Source organism: Felis catus, chromosome B1 (genome assembly GCF_018350175.1).
Source record: "Felis catus isolate Fca126 chromosome B1, F.catus_Fca126_mat1.0, whole genome shotgun sequence".
NCBI lineage: Eukaryota > Metazoa > Chordata > Mammalia > Carnivora > Felidae > Felis > Felis catus.
Genome location: NC_058371.1, coordinates 147,016,693 through 147,033,495, shown reverse-complemented (window position 1 = coordinate 147,033,495; position 16,803 = coordinate 147,016,693). Strand labels below are relative to the sequence as shown.

At 36.4% G+C, this 16,803-nt stretch overlaps 1 protein-coding gene across 6 annotated transcripts in view; it reads left to right on the top strand.

Annotated features, from left to right (window-relative positions):
• NPFFR2 (neuropeptide FF receptor 2) overlaps positions 1 to 16,803 on the top strand; it is a 364,459-nt gene that overhangs the window by 214,140 nt on the left and 133,516 nt on the right. For 2 of the 6 annotated variants that reach the window (XM_045056240.1, XM_045056239.1), the window contains exon 4: positions 6,114 to 6,194. The exons of the other annotated variants lie outside the window; for them this stretch is intronic. The gene's annotated coding sequence lies outside the window, so the exon portion shown is untranslated. The remainder of the gene's footprint in view (positions 1 to 6,113; positions 6,195 to 16,803) is intronic. 6 annotated transcript variants of the gene reach the window in all.

Sequence of the window (16,803 nt, the reverse complement as noted above, 5' to 3'; positions counted from 1 at the left end):
AGGTTTTATTTATTTTCAGACTGGTTTTAGAAAAAAAAAAGAAATTCTATTTATTTCACTATTATAAGGATTCTCAAAAAAACTATCAAATGGTCAGCTAGAATTTACATATTTATTTGGGTACTAATTTTGTTCCAAGAATGACAAAATTATGTGTATAAAAGTAAAAGGCAAAGAGAAACAGCTCATGTGGCAATTGCTGTGTGATATCACTGTGGACAAAAACTATTGGTTTGTCACAACTTGGAGTTATTTAGCTTGTAAAATGCCAGTGTTTACTTCTGTATGGCAGCTGAGTGGTGATGTGTATAATAAAATCCTGAAATACTGGAATGCTTACTCATTTTCCACTATTTCTGGTTTAAGTAATAAAAATTATGGCTTAGTGATTCTGCCTGAAATATTCACGTAAACACTCTTCTCCCCAGCTCCATTCTTCCCTCCCTGGCACCCATGACAGCTGTGTTGACTTTACAGTTGGTAATTTTAAGAATGAGCTGGGGAAAGGAACATGGGAATAAAGGAGAAAATTTTCTCTGTTCAGCCTTGGCAGATGTCTGGAATTCATGCCCAGTGAACTTATATTCAGTGTAGGGAAATATCTCATCAAGAAGATAATTTTGTATTAGCAATTTCACAGATGTAGAGGGAAAAACTACCTGCAGGCTCTTTTTGCTGTGAAAGAATAGCATCTGCCTTATTGATGTTTACACACTTTCAGTGGTGGCCACCACAGTTACCGGCTCTTTTTAGATATGCCTTTCTTTCCCATTTCTTTCCCACTTCCTCATTGAACTCCATACTTCTGGCAGCCTGTTGTGATACTGAGGTGGGCTCTACTGGCCACAGAGTCTTTATTGTGTCTTGCGAATATCTTGTGTCTTCTGACACAGTGGCATAGTCGAATGCTCTTGCTGCACAGTAGGTTGCTTAGACCTGTAAAACCTAACGCCTTGAAATTTCCTTCCTGATCCCACATTTCTCCAAACTGAAGATATTCCCAAACTTAATCAGAATCCTAATCTACAGGTACAGTGAAGGGTTTAGAACCTTAAGTACTTGCTGGGGACCACTAACTCTGTCATGTTCTTCTCACACACTGTTTTCTTCCCTGTGTTTACATTCCAGATCTTTAAGCTGCATTTCTTTATGGTCCATGTTTTCTGCACTCATTTACTTAAGTGTTTTTTGGGGTTGTTGTTGCTGTTCCATTATGCTGTCCCCCATTACTTGTGAGAGGGCTCAGTTGAATTTCAAATACTCTAATATGCGTAAGTTCGTTTCTTTCTTTTTCTAACACCTTTAAAGCAATTGCTATTTTCTGTAATTTAGTGCTTTTTATTTTTTTGCCATGCCCAATGTTTCGCTTGTAAAATCTCTCATAGTGAGTGATATAAATCAACATGTTCCCCAATTCATACATATATTCTGCTATAAATGGCTATTTGTGTTTGTTCCCAGTTTAGAGCTATTGGTGATGCTATACATATTCTTGCACATATATTTTGTACACATTTGTATTGGTTATATACCTAGGAGTAGAACTACTAGGTCAAAGAACATGCAGATATTTTTATCTTTGTAGATACAGGTAAAATGTTGAATAATTTTGTTTCACAAATTTTGTTTCACTTTTTCTTGTTTATGTGTAAGAGTTACAGCAGGGACTGGAGGGTTTTGAGCAGAGATGCATCAAGTGTCATGATCTGCTTTCAAAGCTCCAGTCTGGCTCCTCTGCTAAGGATGAATTATGTGGGTGTAAAGGTGGAAGCAGGAAGAGTAGTTAGGGAGCAACTATAGTCATCTGAACTTTGACCGGAATAGCAACAGTGGAGGTGAAGAGAAGTGGCTAGATTCTAGACACGTTGTGAATGCCTAGTCAGTACTCCGTGCTGAGAGATTGGGTATGGGTATAAAAAAGAAAGAACTTAGGCAATATCTAATGATTTTGCCTGATCAACTAACAATGACAAAGACTGAGGGTGACATCGTAGTCATAGATATGATCTGCTTAGGAGATATTAAAAGTGAGGTGCCTATTTGAGAGCAAAGGGAAATAGAAGTAGTCCATTTGATATAAATCTGGAGTTCACAGAAGTGATCCAGGCTAGGGACGTAAATTCTACTTACAATGACTGTATTACTTTAAAGACTTATCTAATAATACCGTGAAAATGTTATGCTGATTTTTTTTTCCTTTCACAAATATGCTTGATGTTTTATAACCTCTTGTTATAACTACCTCAGTCTTTGAAGGATGTCTTCCCTAATAACTGGTACTATGGGCTCTACTTGTGACTTCCAGAAGGCACTTTCATTGTGTTCATGATTCTGACAACTGCTCTCAGAGACTTTGCTTCTTTTCCTCTGTCAAATTTATTTAGGCCTTCAATTAGTTACCAATATAGTAAAGGAAGAAATAGTCTCATTTTCTAAAAGCTTAATTAAAACCAATTTCTCCTCGTACATTTCTTCTTCCCTGTTATATTTGCCCATCAGGTCTATCCTGGCATCCCACAACCTCATTGCCATTATCTAATCTGTTCCTTAAGATCTCAATCTTTTTCCTAAAGAAAGATTTTCCTTCCTATTTCATTTTTATTTTAATTTTCTCATTCTCTGTTCTGATAGTAAAATAAAAGCGTGTTTTTTAAAATCATCAAAGAGATGGCATTTCAGGCAAAGGCTCTGTAAACTGTCTTTGTATTTACAAAAAGGAAATCACAGATTCTTTTCAAAACAAGGGACTTTATTCTTTATTATTTGTCTATTTATAAAATCATACAACCTTCTATGGGTAAAGACAATGTTGGACATTAGAATCCTAGAGCCGTGTTCAAAGATTTTATACTTAACAAATCAAGAGCCAATCTGAAATCACATGGTAAGTGTGTCCCTTCAATCACTAGAATCCATAAGATTAGATGTTCCACTGTCCCCTCCTCTGGACCAGAATATACTTTGAAAGTAATCACAAAGAGGAGCGCCTGGGTGGCTCAGTCAAACTTTGGCTCAGATTACGATCTTGTGGTCTGTGAGTTCGAATCCTGTGTGGAGCGCTGCGCTGACAGTTCAGAGCCTGGAGCCTGCTTTGGATTCTGTGTCTCCCTCTCTCTCTGCCCCTCCCCTGCTCATGCTTTTTCTCTCAAAAATAAATATTAATTTTTTTTAATTTAGAAAGGAACTACAAAGAGATGGAATTTGGGCAGGCTTTCTGCAACTCTTTCCAAGGCCTGACTGTCACAGCCCACAGAATAAGGCTCGTATTTGCTAAACTTTCAATAAACCTGCTCATAGAAGTTCAGTTCTGCCTCTAGAAAAACCGCTTTTGGTGGACTGTCTGAGGCTGCCTGCCTAGGGCACAAGATAAAAGCCAGACTCACACCTGTGAAAAACAACTATAAGATACAACATAAGCCTCGGCAAATAACTGAGGCAAAAGTGACCCAGTTGTTAAACTGTCACCAAAACTGAGTTCCTGACAGGAGTCCCAATCTATAATTTTTCTTCCCAAATGCCATCCTTGTCTGTTTCTTAATTTTGCTGGCAAAAAAAACCAGCAGATGTTGGGCTTGATGGAGCTCAATAAATAGCAAGACTTATCCCACAGGAATTTTTTACTAATTGTGAAATTGGACATGGAGTAAGAAAGATTGAAAATGAAATGTCCCTTTTGTTACTGAATGGTTAGATTGACCTATGGTGCTTAGGTATGCAGACAGACAATATATGCTTCCTTAGTTTGAATGCCAGAATTGGATATATGGATATAAGGCAGTACTAGAAAATCACAGTCTCCTAGAGGAACAGGAGCGGAGGAACAGATCAACAGGGATGCCTTTGGTAAGAATCTGACTCCCAAGAGGATGAGAAGGGAAGTATTTGAGTCACAATGAGCAGAGACTTTTCCAAAGTCACCAATGAAATAAACTCCACTTATTTGGGTAGACGTGAATGCCACAGGATAGCGCAAGAGAGCAAGGATGTATTGGGAAAAATTCTTCTACATAACAACCTAAGACATAACAAATAAATCTTCTCTTTTCTCTAGTGCCCCCTGGAAATAGCATGGCCTGCACAGGATTTAAATTTTAGAATAAAACGCTCGGTGTAGGGTGGACACTGTGCTAGAGGCAGAGAGACGAATTAGGCTATTTCCATGATCCAGATAAAAGATGATGGTGAGATCCTCACATCCTGGGGATGTACAAAAGAGGAACTAGACTCTATGTCATATGTAGGAGGAAGAATCAATAGTATCAGACTGGATGTTAGTGGTGAGAGAAAGAAGAGAGCAAGTTAATGGCCATATAACTGGAAATGACAACGCCCTTCACTGAAAAAATTGAAGAGGAATCACCATTCCTGGTTGAGAATAATAAGCTCAAATTTGGGCATACCAAGGTTGAGATTCTATGAGACCCCCAAAGGGAGATAACCATGAGGATGCTAGATGTATGGATAATATGTTATATCAGGGGAAAGTGTGATATATCCTAAAAATATATCCTTGGGATTCACTACAATCAAGATGGGTATTGGAGATTGAAGTTTTTGGAATTGAGGAAATCAGTCAGGAGGCAATGTTGATGGAGATGAGGGCAGAAAAGACATCTCTGGAGAACATGTAAGTAAAAGAGGCAGGCAAGGAAAAAGCCTGAGAAGCAGCAGGAAGGTCAAGGATATTGAGATGGCCACAGGAAAAAGGCCATTTTAAGGAGAGGAACGCTTATGATACAGCAAATGAAATAAGACTGGCAATATCCGCTGTCTGTAGTGGGAAAGTGGCAGGGTCCCCAAGAGTTTATCAGGACACAGGTTGGTATTGTGCAGATAAGGTGGTGAAAGACAGAGGGATGAGGGTGAGTGTGACTAGAGAGGAGAATAAAGACATCTCTTTGAAGAGGATTAAAAGGCCAGCCTTCCAGTTATAAATAAGTCACATAGATGAAAGGTAAAACAACACACACACACACACACACACACACACACACACACACACACACACTTTAAGAAGCAGTGACTCAAAAGAGAAAAGAATCATGTGTCTAGAAAGAGGTTTTTTAAATTTAATTTCCACAATTTTAAAATGAAATTTAAATAATTCAAATAATGGTAATGGAGTATAACTTTTTAAATACAAATCTAACGAGAATAGTGGAATTCTATTTTGGGGGACAGATTGTGCTTATTTGGGATTCAAAGTTAGTGTTCCCTGTTATCAAAATATATTCCAAATATTCACCAATAGTACTGATCTGTAATGGCATTTTACATGTTTTGTCTTTAAAAATGTCTTTTCACACAGATGTGTATTGTCAAATAGTGCTCTCAGTCTGTGATCATACAATTTACTTTGAAAATATTCATCATTTGGAAGTCTGAATTTAAGAATTCTTTTAGATGCTTCTCTTGATATTTTCCTCTTAGCATATATTTACAATGCAGACCAATCACTTCCAACTGAAGGTTAAGTGAAAGCTCTTCAACTGTAGTTACATGAATTTAAAAAAATGATTCTGAACTTTAATTTTTAGAGCAACTTTAGGTTCACAGCAAAACTGAGTGGCAACTACAGAGAGTTTCCATATACTCCTATTACCCACCCTCCCACACTGTCCCACCCTTCTACCTATAGTCACACCAGGGTAGTACACTTGTTATAATCAGTGAACCTATACACATCATTTTTACTCAAAGTTCATAGTTTACATTAGGGTTCTGTCTTGGTGTTGCACATTCTGTGGGTTTGGACAAATATACTGACATGTGTCCATCATTACAGTAACATATACAACACTTCCATTGCCCTAGAAAATCCTCTTTGCCCTACCAATGCATTCCTTCCTCCCCCCCTAATTTCTGGAAACCACTGATGTTTTTTCACTGTCTCCATAGTTTTGTCTTTTCCTGAATGTCATATAATTGGAATCACATAGTGTATAGACTTGCATATTGGCTTTTTCACTAGTAATATGCATTTAAGTTCCCTCTATGTCTTTCCATGGCTTGATAACTCCATTTTAAATAATATTGAACAATATTCTGTCATCTCGATATACCACAGTTTGTTTATTCATTCACCTACTGAAAGACGTCTTTGTTGTTTCCAGGTTTTGGCGATTGTGCGAAAAAGCTGCTATAAACCTCCACGTACAGGTTTTTGTTTGGACATGAGTTTTCAACTCTTTTAGGTAAATACAAAAGAGCATAATTTCTGGATAATATGGTAACATTAGGTTTAGTTTTGTAAGAAGTACTAAGCTATCTTTCAAGTGGCTATACCATTTTATCAGCAATTTATTACTCCCAGCAATGAATAAAAGTCCCTGCTGTTCAACATCCTTGCATGTATTTGGTGTTAGTGTTTTGGATTTTGGCAATTGTAATAGGGTGTACCTTGTCTTCATGTACAGTTCCTTAATGATATATCATGTGAAACATCTTTTCATATACTTATCTGTCATCTCTATAGCTTCTTCCATGAGATGTCTATTTGCATCTTTTGCCCATCTTTTCATTGGGCTGGTTTCTTACTTTTGAATTTTAAGAGTTCTCTGTATATTTTGGATACTAGTACTTTATCAGATAGGTCTTTTGCAAACGTTTTCTCCCAATCTGTGGCTTGTCTTTTCATTCTCTTGACATGGTCTTTCATAGAGCAAATGTTCTTAATTTTATTAAAATCTTGATTATCAGTTATTTCTTTCATGAATCATGCCTTTGATGTTGTGTCTAAAAAGTCATCACCATACCTAAATTTGTTTAGATTTTCTTCTAGGCTATCTTCCATAAGCTTTATTGTTTTGTGTTTTACATTTAGGTCTATGATTACAATTAGGTCTTGATTTAATTTCTATGAAGGCTATAAGGTCTTCATCTGTGTATACTTCTTGCATGTAGATGTCCAGTTCCAACATCATTTGTTGAAAAGCCTGTATCTTCTCCATTGTATTCCCTGCTCTTTTGTAGAAGATGGGTGGACTGTATTTATGTGATTCTATTTCTAGGCTCTATGTTCTATTGATCTATTTGTCTATTCTTTCAACAATACTGTGCTTTTTTTTTTTTTTATTACTTTAGCTTTATAGTAAATCTTGAAGTTGGGTAATAGTGTCAGTCCTCCAACTTTGCTCATTTTCAATATTTTGTTGGGAAAGAATTTTTAAACAAAGGAAAGACTAGAGCAATTCTATATAATGAGGAAAAACTTATCAATATACAGGGTGAGGTTGAATAGAGATGGAAAAACTTCATTTAAAGCCTCCAAAGTCTTTTTTTCAAAAGAAAATAAGCACCATTATACATTTCCAGTAATATCTGTCATCATTAATGTTAGACTTATTTATTTGAGGTTAGTACTAGAGGTTTGATATTTTTAACATTCTAAGAAATTTTATAAAGGGAATATTTAATATGTGTTAAAATAATTTATGCAATCTGTTTAATTTGCTTTACACTAAACATGACAAAATTTGTTGGCAAATAAAATGAAAAATTATCAAAAATAATTTTCATTCCTTGTCATATTCTTATTATAATTAACAGCCTTTTTGCTATCTTCTTGTTGTTATCAAGAGCACATTTAATGATAAAATTATCCATGACTTGATGTATTATATGGGGCAAAAAATAACAGAGGCAATCCAGCAACAAATTCCTTCTCCATTTCCAGGAGTGGTTGGAGAGAAGGCAAGAAACAACAGGTAGCTTACAGAAAATCTATAGTTTTCTCATTTCCTTCCTGCATCAGGCAGTGTTGTTGGTGAAAAGGGGTAATCTCATGTCAGAAAGAAAAGAACCATTTTTTTAAAATATCTGATAAAAGAAACCTGTAGGATATACAAAACAGATATAAATACACAGTTAATTGATTTGGATATTAAATTTCACTGGTATATAGAATGAGAATTTTTTTTAACATTTATTCATTTTTGAGAGACGGAAACAGAGTGAGAGCATGGGGGGGGAGGTTGGGGGGAGAGAAGAAGACAAAATCTGAAGCAGCCTCCAGGCCCTGAGCTGTCAGCACAGAGCCCTACGCAGGGCTCATGAACCGTGAGATCATGACCTAAGCCGAAGTCAGACGCTTAACCAGTTGAGCCACCCAGGCACCCCTAGAGTGAGAATTTTTAAAACAGTAATATATATCTGCTAAAAACTGAGGTTCCAGGAAAATCCAAGTAGTATAATTCTGATTAGGAGGCATTCTGCTACATCCAACCATAAACCTGAACACACACACACACTGTGATGATTAATAAATTTCTGTGAGGTTCACTAAATTGAAATTTTTATAAGTATTGTCAGAAGCAGAAGGGGCAGGAATAGCAAATTGTGATTAATAATAAAACTATAAGTTGACTCAGTGACATTGTACTGTTGGAGGCAAAAGAATAATTCATTAACAATCATCTCCTATCTCTTCTTCTCTCTAAAGATAGTATTAAAAAAAAAACCCAAACAAACAACAATAGCATTAATTTGCTAAGGAAATTTAATCTTTTATTGAAGAAGTAAAAGCAAAAATATGAGTAATATGTTTTTGGCTATTCTTGAGACTAATATGAGTTTCAAATGCTCTGCATTGAAGCCAGGAAATTTGCTAATTTCAAATGAGATAAATGTATCCTGCTAGAGCTATTAAAACCATGTTGTTGAAAGGGTTATGAATGAGTTCCAAATTCAGGCAGGCTGCTAATATCACAGCATGAAAATACAAAAAAAAAAAAAAATCAACATACCTGTGTTAAGAGATATGAGCAAGGGCATGAAATTTTAGTGTGTGATTACCATCAGTCAAGGACTGTGCAGTATGTTCTATGACACCTACATTATCTCATTTAATTCCTACAGATTATGCTTACCATTAGTTTATTTTACCCTCATTTTAAAGATGAGTAAACTGAGGTTCAGTGTCATTCACCACATATTTGAACTCAAGTCTTCTGCTATTAAACCTAGTATATATACTTTTCATTTTACTGTGGCTAATGTAAGCATGTTAATTATTTTGTGGGAAATGATCCCTGCTTACCTTCACACCCAAAGGCAGTGGAAAAATTAATAGAAATTTCATTATTTCCTTTTTGAAGACTTTTGTGCCTATCATATAGAGATTCAATTTCTAAAAAAAAAATGGTTTAGGGTTTTTTTTTTCTTTTTTGGAAGCAGAAAACTTTAGAGCATATTTTACGCAAGTTAAAAATGTTGGCTTTATGCAGCTTTTAGAAAAGGGTTTATTTGCTGAAATACACAGGTTTTCCACTGTGCTTAATCTCCCCTGAAGTAGTATAATGTATATATTGCTACAAAAATGTGTTAAAATCCATCAAATAGAACTTGATTTATGTACTTTACCAAATATTTGCTATACTTAAATATTGTGTCTACTTCTTAAAAAAGTTTTGCTCCTGCAAGCAGAATTTTTAAAGACTTACATAATGAATAGGTATTTTCCCCCTGAATGGTACCCTTGGAAAATGGATGAGAAGATATTTCCTCTGATGAGAACTCAAAGGCAGTTCTGCAGAGAAAATACCTTTAAAGATGCTACACAGTTAAGAGATTTATTTTTAAATGAATTTATAGCGCTGAGGAAAAATAGGCATGGCATTTACTACATGTCTTACATTAACTAAAGGATTAGAGCCTTTTTAAAAATGTTTATTCTTTTTGAGAGAGAAAGTAGTAGGGGAAGGGCAGAGAGGGGGACAGAGGATCTGAAGCGGGTTCTGTACTGACAGCAGTGAGACAGGCGCAGGGCTCGAACTCATGCACTGTGAGGTCTTGACCTGAGCTGAAGTCAGTCACTCAACTGACTGAGCCACCTCGGTTCCCCCAAGATTAGAGCTTTTTATGGCTATTTTAAATCAGTCTAAATTCAGGTGGGTTCTCAAGTGTTTCTTCTCTATAAATCTTTAAATGTCTCTAAGATAGTGATTATAGGCATACATTTGATAGACAATAAGCTGAGAAGAAAGTTTTAGAAACAAAAGGAATTCTTAAAGTTAATAAAGCTTCTAATTTCGTCTCAAGTGATTTTCTGTCCACTTAGGACTAGGGTATAACCTCACTGATAATATGAATATCCACTATATCTGGATAAAAGACTGAAGATAAGAAGGTTTGACCAGTGATGAAAGCATTAGAAAAGGTAGGGGCCCAGAGAACAATATTTGTGGTGATTGATTTAGGACATGGCTTCCCACATGGAATGTGTCAGCTGTCACAACCGTTCAGTTTGCCTGAAGTTTCAGTTTCTCCCTATGATGGAGTACATTTACATAACCTGCTTCCTTGAACGCTATTGGCATTCTTGACATTGGCTGAGTTTAGAGCACTGACAATATTGTTTTTATCAGCCTGTGAAGTTGAGAGCTGTGACCTAGACCTTTATAAATTCACCAAGGTAATCTCTGGGGCCTGGCTGGATGGTCAGCTGCCTGCTCTGGTAAACATTCCTTCAGCCTCTGTAGGTGAGCGTTTCATCACTCAGTAGATGAGCACTTTTTCCTCTGGGAAGATTTATACTGTGTGATTTATAAAAATGATATCATTGGTTTCTAAAATATTCTCTTGAAAGACAATATTGTGAGTCCTTTGAGAATCTTCTTCACTCTGTCCTCGGGGCTAATCACTGTGCTTGGCACACAGTCAATGTTGTTGGACAAATATTTCTTGAATTAATAAGTAAATGAATAAGAGACATAATTTAAGCAATGAAAATGCCTAGTTAGGAAAGGAAAAAAAATTGCGAACTCCAAAACCAATGATGTATTAACCTACGTATTGTATGCAATGATGCATAAGTCACCTACTTATTGGCTTTTAACCACAATGATAATATAACCTTAAATACATTCTGATAATGATTATATTTAAAGTCTTGTTTTAATATCATCTCTCATTTGTTGGGCTGAGAAAGTTGGGTTACAAGCTTGAAAGTGAAAAGTGAGAGGAAGAAGTTTGCAGAGTTTTGAATCCAGCCAATCTCATGTAAGAATTTTAAGTGCTTCATTAGTTTAAAAGGGTAGACTTGTTAAAACAGTTTTTGGTCATTCCTGCTTCCTTGAAATATTTTACATTTTAATTAATTTTCTTTCTCACTCTTCCTTTGGGAAAGAAAAGAGAACAATACAATTGTTCAAGTACAAGAATTGCAGTTTTAGACCATTTGTCTGCTTGGGATTGGGATATTCCAGTTAAATAAACACACTGGGGACTGATTTCTGGTTGAAACTATTATTTGGGGAAAAAACAGACTGGTTAATATGTGAATTAGTGTAGATGGAAAAAATCCAGTTTGGCAGTAGCATTAACTGTCTAGATAACATACATTTTATAAGGATTAATAATAACTAATCTCATTCTGAGAACAAAAGAAGGAGGAATATTTAGTTCTTATTTAAATACTCCTATTTAAATAGTCCTTTGTAGGCAATTAATGAACTTCTAGCCAGTCACTTGAGTTTGTAAATTCCTGAAAATTTGCTCTGTCCTCCCTAGCAGACTAATACTGATCTAAGACCATTTTTAGCAAGAGTGGTACCAGAAAGCTCTCAGTAAAAGTGGATTCTAGAAGTAGGTAACTCCAAATAAACGTAATATCAACACTATAGTGGAACAATGTCACATTCTGCAGGTTGCCCAGATGGTTCAGTCCTATAGGACTATATTGTGATAGAAAACTGTGGAATTGATATAGTCCTAGGGCCAGTCCATGAATATGTATGTTTGCTCAGCCATGTTGATGAAAACCACCTTCGAGTCTCCTTTTTGATGGGTTTAGAAAAGAATGCATTTAACCAGATCAATAATTGAATACCATGTCCTTGAAGGAATAAACACTAATAAATGTTCCATATTCACCCCATCAGCTACAATTTGAGGTATGACTTGGTTAATTTGCAGTAGTCCATTGGCATTTCCATGATGCATCCTTTAAAAAAAAAAAAAAAAACAGCAGCCAGTAAAGTGAAATAGTTCTTATTTTACAAAGTAAGGAACAAATGTGAGGGTTCCGACAAATATTAACTATGACCATTCCAGTTATACTTCTGAAAACTGAACCTTTGGTAGGTCCATGGACCTAGTGGAACCACTGTGAGACAAAACTGGGTTAGAATTCCACCTGACCCCATGTCCTCATGTGCCTTATGTTGCTGGGAATCAGCATCACGAGCATTGTGTCCAACAGTCCTGTCATTACATGAAGGGCCATAGGTCCCTTTGGGAAAGAACTATAGGAATCAGTACTATATACATAATAGTAGTTTTTGCAGACTCTTGCATGGGTACCTGGCCTTTCCTTCAGGTTTTGGTTCTGCTCTCAGACCTGGTTCAGATCTGGAAAGTAGACAAAAGGCTTTCCATAGGGCAGCGAATTTTAGTCTTCTAGACATATTAAAGCAATATTCTTGTTGGGTGCTCATCTTCCTTGCTACCATGAACACCTTGCTCTATTAATCATCTCCATAATTCCTATAGGTCAGCATTCCTATCTTGTTGCCCAATATGCCTATCCTGCTTCTACCAAAATCATAGGTGCCTAGGGAGCCTGGCTTTTTGAAAAAAGCATTGCAAATCATTGGCCTTGACCTACAGAGGATAGCCATCTCTGAGCTTTGTGGTGATGCCACTGCTTCCTCAACATTGCATTCCTTATTTCATGATAAATGAAGTAATCTCCCTGAAGAACATACGAAACTGGTGGATTTCTGGTGTTATATAGTACATTCATTCTAGCATGCCCACTTCTGAGACTTTGGATGCTTTCTTCCATAGTCTGTGACAGCAGTTCTGGTATCTCTACTTGTCTGGGATTCTAAGGGCCATTCTATCAATGCATTAGATCTGTGTGTGATGTTCTTGCCAGGTATTAAATTCACTTTTTTTAAAAATACTGTCCTATATCCATAAACTCTCCCTTGTTCATATTTATATCCCATCCTCTCAACCCAGGACTCCCAGAATTCACTTGTAGACACTCTCCCACTTCCTGCTTCCATTTTCAGTAGCTTCTTTGGTGTCCACTTCCTTTCCTGCATTTGAGGCCCAACATTTTCCTATTAGGGTGATGCAGAGATTTGACCTGAGTTAGGAGATAGAGATAAAAACAGACCCTCAGAAAGATGAACATTGAGTTACAAGGCACCATCATAATTTGAGGCCTCTGCAAATTTTTTAAGCAGGGCACATAGGGAAGGGGCTCTGCCTTTCCACAGGGAGAATGGACCATTACTTCAGGCTTTGAGGGTTTAAAGAAATCTGAAGATTTATAGTTTTCAAGTGTACACACCCTGATAGGTCCATTCTAAGTCTCTGAGTCCTGTTCATTCTATATCAGGGCCCTGACTTTGACGTAATAGTCTAGGCTCTGAAAATTTAAGCGTTCTTTGAAGTTCTGCCACCATTACATTCTGCTCTTGAGCTCTATCTACCCTCTAGCTGCAGGAGATGAATGTCTCTTTAAATACTTACAAGATGGCCATGTCAGCCTCATACTTTCTGTCTTTAATGAACAATGACACTCAACAGCTATCTAAATCTGTAATCCTTATAGTCCATTATTTCCCCAGCATGCTAGGGACTGTGAATAATCCTTTTCTCACCAGTGATAGGGTTTTGGGGGGTGAGCTACCTCTAGAATCCATTTTTATTAAGAGTTTTCTGACATCACTCTTGGTGCAAACTATCTAAGGTCCCTGTATTAGTCTACTAGGGCTAGCATCACAGAATACTACAGAATGGGTGGTTTAAAAAACAGAAATTTATTTTCTCACAGTTTTGGGAGCTGGAAGTCCAAGAAGAAGCTGCCAACATGGTGGTTTTCTGGTTTTCTCTCTCCTTAGCTTACAAGCAACTGCCTTCTCACTGGGTCCTCACATGTATACTCCTGGTGTTTCTCCATCTTCTTATTGGGTCAGGCCCCGCTATTTGACATCATTTAATTAATATCTAATTTTCTCTTTAAAGGCTATATCTCCAAATACAGTCACATTGAGGATTAGGAGTTTAACATGAATTTTGGAGGGACACCATCCCGTCCATAAAAAGTTAAATAGAATCAGAGCCTGAGAAAAGGGATTCCTGTGAATGTGATTTATTGAGGGAAGACTTTCAGGGAAAGAGAAGGAAGTGGGGGGGGGCATGATACAAAGCGAGAAAGAACTAAGCAAGACTGTAATCCATCTGAGACGAGTTTTGACCTGATTCTATAGAGAACTCTGGAGTTCAAACAGCCCCACAGAATTGTCCCCATCTTGAGGCAAGGAGGCTGGCACTTGTACCCCATATCCATCCGTTACTGGCTGCTGGGTGTCCCTGGGAGTGTGGCATAGCCCTCAGTCCCAGGAGAGGGCAATTCTTTAGAGAAGAAAGCAGCTGTAAGCAGTTACCAGCTGGTGATATGTGTATCTACTTGTAAAGGAGGTGTGGACAACCAACAGCGTCCATTGTACACAAAAAAGTTTGTTTCATGTCTCACAATATGTACACACCACTTAAACCACAATTTCACTTCTAGAAATCTATTGTTGGAAAAAATTCGAAGATACAATCAAACACTGATGAATAATGAAGTATGCCACATTATTTATGGTGTTGGAAATTGGCAAACATTCTAAATGTCTAAAAAGAGAATAATGCTTAAAGGGATTGTAGTGCATCTCTATCTGGGAATTTCTGCACTAAATTTTCATAGTTTTAATGACTTGGAAATGTTTATCATATGTTGTTAAATAAGAGTAGAGATTTCAAAAAACAACATACAGTTTAACTTCAATTGTCTATCTCTACATATTTATATCAAAATATCAGAATAACATATATTAACTAGGATTATCTACTAGTTATAGAATAAATGAGTTTTGGATTGTAGTTTTTCTAGGCTTTTCTGTACATTTTAAATTACAAAGTCAACGTCTTTATGAGTTATAAGACTAGAAAGATTTCTAGTTATTCTTAGATCAGATTTGTTCATGTTTCTTTTAATGGGCATGTCCATTTTGTCCTTGCGAAATTTATTGGCATAGAAATGTTTATATTACCCCCATGTTTCTAGTAATGCCTAGAAGATCTTTGGTGGTATCCTCTTTTCATTCCTAATATTGGTGATTATATCTTCTCTCTTTTTATGATTAGTCTCACTAAAGGTTTGTTAATTTTATTGAGCTTTCAAGGGAACAGCTTTTGCTTTGTGGTAGCAGAGTAATGACACTCCAAAGATGTCCATATCCAAGTCCCAGAAACTATGAATATGTTATTTAGACAGCAAAGGAACTTTGCCAATGTGATTGGGGTTAAGGATGGTGAGATAGATTATCCTGGATTATCTGAATGGACCCAGAATAATATAAATCGTTAAGAGTAGAGAAATTTGCAGCTGAGTCAGAGAGAGATGTGACTACATAAGGTCAAAAAGAGGCAATGTGAGGGGCTCCTGGGTGGCTCAGTCAGTTGAGCGTCCGACTTCAGCTCAGGTCATGATCTCACGGCTTGTGGGTTCGAGCCCCGCGTCAGGCTCTGTGCTGACAGCTCAGAGCCTGGAGCTTGCTTATGATTCTGTGTCTCCCTCTCTCTCTCTACCCCTCCCTTGTTCACACTCTGTGTGTGCCTCTCTCTCGAAAATAAACATTAAAAAAATAATAAAAAATAAAAAGAGGCAATGTGAGTTGACACTATAATCCTGGCTTTGAAGATAAAGGAAGGGGGCTAAGGAATATGGCAGCAGAAAATTAACACATTGTTTAATTTCTCTATTCTTTGGTCGTTTATTGATTTCCTATTTATACTGTATCTTTCCTTCACTTCTTATGGTATATTTTGCTACCCCCTCCCCTCACCTTCTTATGCTGGAAATTTAGATAATTTAGATGTTTTGAATGTCTATGCTTCTTATGCTGGAAATTTAGATAATTGATTTTAAATTTCCCTTTCTAACATAAACATTTAAAGCTAAATTTTTAATTCTCTAAATTTATAGCTGTATCCTACAACTAGTTATGTTGTGTTTTTCTCATCATTTATTTAGAAATATTTTTTAATTACCCTTGTGATTTCTTCTTTCGCCATTATGTAGTTTCATTTCTGTATATTTGGGGGATATTTTGGATACTGTTCAGTTAGTTGTAATACAATTCCATGCTAGCCAGATTTGTGTGATTTCAATTGTTCTAAATGCATTGAGGCTTGTTTTATAGGCTAACATATCGCTAATTTCCTTTATCATTTCTTATAATAAATTTTTCTGTTAATGAATTTTCTTGTATTTTTGTCTGGAACATCTTTATTTTCTTTCATTTCTAGATAAATCTAGATTGACAGGTTCCCTCTCCATCTTCAACATGCTAAGGATGTCATCACACTGTCTTCTGAATTGCATTATGTCTAACAAAATGTGCATGATCATGATTATTTTCCCTGTGTTTATGCTTTTAAGATTTTTTGTCACTGGTTTTTAGTAATCTGATAGTAATCTGCCTTGTTGTGGTTTTATTTATATCTATGCTGATTAGAGTTGGCTGAGTTTCTTGGATCTGTGGGTTTATAGCTTTTATTAAATTCATAAAGCTTCTAATTATTATTTTTTCAAATATTATTCTGACCCTTCCCCTTTAATGAGTCCAATGACATGTATTTGACCTCCTAATATTTTTCATGTGTCAGTGAGGTACTCCTCATTGTTTTTCAGTCAGCTTCTTTGTGCTTCAGTAGTGCTAATTTGTCCTGTTGTTTGCTCATGTTCACTAATCTTTTCTTCTGCGATATCTAATGTGTTGAAACCATCTGGTAAAATTTTCA